This window comes from Oculina patagonica, chromosome 10 (genome assembly GCF_052425735.1).
Source record: "Oculina patagonica isolate OP01 chromosome 10, crgOcupat, whole genome shotgun sequence".
NCBI lineage: Eukaryota > Metazoa > Cnidaria > Anthozoa > Scleractinia > Oculinidae > Oculina > Oculina patagonica.
The window spans coordinates 7,720,785-7,723,573 of NC_135767.1; the positions used below are offsets into that span (position 1 = coordinate 7,720,785).

Here is a 2,789-nt window from a genome sequence, read left to right on the forward strand (position 1 = left end):
TTACTTTTGCTGCATGCGAAAAGGACGCTAAATAGAATTTGCTGGCGTCTCACTGAGACCTGTTTTGATCGGGGAAGTCCCGATTTAATTGATTCTAAATAGAGTTGAAAAAATTACAAACAGAAACAGGGTATAGCTTTCCACTAAATGCTTTGAGTTATTATGGCCGCTTAAAATGATCTCAATTGTTATACGTCGCAAGTTTGTTGCGATGCTGGTGTTTAAGAAAAACAAGTAGATAATTGATATTGCATTTAAAGCGGCACGGTCTCCCAAAAGAATACCTTATGACAGCCGTGGTTGTTAAGAAGACAAGTATTTCCTTATGTATAACCGAGTAAAAGTAATATAATGAACAGCGATTGATGTATTAATGTCTTGTTTCGGAACATTCAACGGACAAATAGCTCTAATAAAGCTATAAAAGACAACTCTTTCGGAAACAGGTTGAATTTAAACGAACCTTTGTAAAAATACCGCTGTTAACCGCAGAATGCCTTCTTCATTAGTTTGCTTTTTTTAATTTAAAAAAGTTTAAAAGCACATTTTATTTATTTCGGTTAAATGATAGAAAATTATTACCAAAATAACTGTTGATTACCAAGCGCGGCTGGCGTAAAAGCTAATTTACAGGGTCTATTATACTTCGCCGGTCTGGCGGTCTAAGCCATTTTTGAGCGTCGGTCTGCGGGTACATTCGTATTTCTATGGCGGTTTACGGTTTATAAAATAAGGGCGGTCACGGTCTTGAGGAAAAAGCAAAGGCTGTTTGCGGTCTAGGAAGAACAAACTGTGGCGGTTTGCGGGTTATGCGACACCTTATAATAGAACCTCAATTTACACGCCTTGCGGCTCTGCCATATATTTTTCCGAGTCGGCCGATCCGACTTGTTGGAATTGAAGTTTGGGGCGCATCGGATCACTATTTGCCTAGTCAGCCCCCTCCGAGGGTAAGTGTAAGGAGATGCTGACATGCTTCAAAAGATCGCCACCTCTGTATGACCCAGTCGAGGTGGATGACTTTACTTTGAAAGAGTCTCTTCTGCCATAGTTCTAGGAATTACTCTCTGAAATGATTTAAAATGGAACGATCACAAAGAAATAATCACATCAAAAGCTGCCAAGCGTCTTTACTTATTACGACAGTTAAAACGTGCCGCAGTCAGCTCTAAAGATCTAGTTTTATTTTATTGCAGTGTAATAATGTTTCACAGCAGCCTTCCTGGCTATCTGTCAGAGGAATTAGAGCGCATCCAGAGGCGTGCAATGCGCATAATTTTCCCAAATTCAGGATACAGAAAGGCATTAGAAGAGGCCGGTATCCCTACCCTAGCTGGCAGGCGTGATTTGCTTTCTAAGAGCCTATTTAATGACATTGTAACTACAAAAAACCACAAACTAGTCAATCTGCTGCCTGAAAGGTCAGCCAACAGTCACCAACTTCGAAACAGGAGAGTGTTCGAAACGCCAGTTTGTAAGACGGACCGTTTTAAAAATTCTTTTATTATAGACAATAGTTTAAATTACATTGTATAGATCGCTTTTAATAGTTTTTAATATATTTTTCGGTAAACAAAGCGCCACGCAAAGGCATAGTACTTTGCTAATCACCTCCGAGTTAACCAATCAGCGCGCGCGAAAAGCACTATTCACTTGTGTGGTATATACTAAAAGCAGGTATTACGAACCCCCTTTATAACAAGTCATCGATATACCATAACAATTACACGGCAAGCTGATAGTTTGAACGATGCCCCGAGTCAACTATCAAAAGCCGGTAGAAACCGAGAGCGGGCCGTCTAATTGTTTAAGCATAACCCAGAGACTGATCTATTCAACCAAAAGTTCAGTGAAAGTGATTTTTTTTATAGTTTTGGTTTGTGGCGGATTTCGACGATTTTTCTTGCGCGCACTCCCAGGGCAGTCTTTCGAAAATAAGACCGACCTTGCGCAGCCAATGAGATTGCAAGTTTGCCTAATATAGTCGGCCCATCCAAAGTTACATTAAAACGTATGGAACAGAACTCCCATGTAACGAATCCTGGTATAATAGAAACCCCGTTATGAAGAACTAAACCTCGAAACCAGACTTACTGAATCTTAACACCGATATAAGATGAATTTCATCACACGACTTAGCGAAACAGATCAATGGTTCGTTTTCATTGACACACCACGAAAATTCAAGTAGTAAAGCCTAAACCATTGTGTAAAAAGTTAGGAATTTACAATGTTATAGAAGATTTATAGCTTATCTACTTGTCCGAGTCTCGGGTTTGTGCGTTTTTCTCTACTCGAGTTATCCGTTAAAATGTTCCACACAAATTTATAGAGCTCAGATTGGAAACGCCATATTGGTGTCCCACGGAGAGGCACAAATATGGCGGCCGGGAATTAATGAAAACATCTGAAATTCACTTCTGTTATAAAATGCGTTCAGGTCATCCTCATGAACTAGTTAGCAGGCTTCAACTGTTCACTGAAGCTGCTAAGAGTCACAGGATGAGTAATTTTTTAAAACACGTGGCACCCTTTTTTTGTCGGTCAACTTGAAGAAGTAAGGCGTGGAAACGCCGAAATTCAAAATTCGGCTAACTTAAAGAGGCAGCATGCTATCGAGCTGGAAACCTTAAAAAAATATATTTTAGGACGTCTAATACCCTATGAAAGTAAAATCTCTTGGGTCTTGCGATTTAGATTTGGATTTTAGAAATTTGATGTCGTCACGTGAATACAAGATACACAGAGGAAATCTTTCGATGCTATTACACTATTGACTTTTGCGCGAT

At 39.6% G+C, this 2,789-nt stretch overlaps 1 pseudogene; it reads left to right on the forward strand.

The window, feature by feature from the left end:
* Positions 1-287: 287 nt before the first annotated feature.
* Positions 288-1,539, forward strand: LOC144667197 (uncharacterized; annotated as a pseudogene).
* Positions 1,540-2,789: the final 1,250 nt, after the last annotated feature.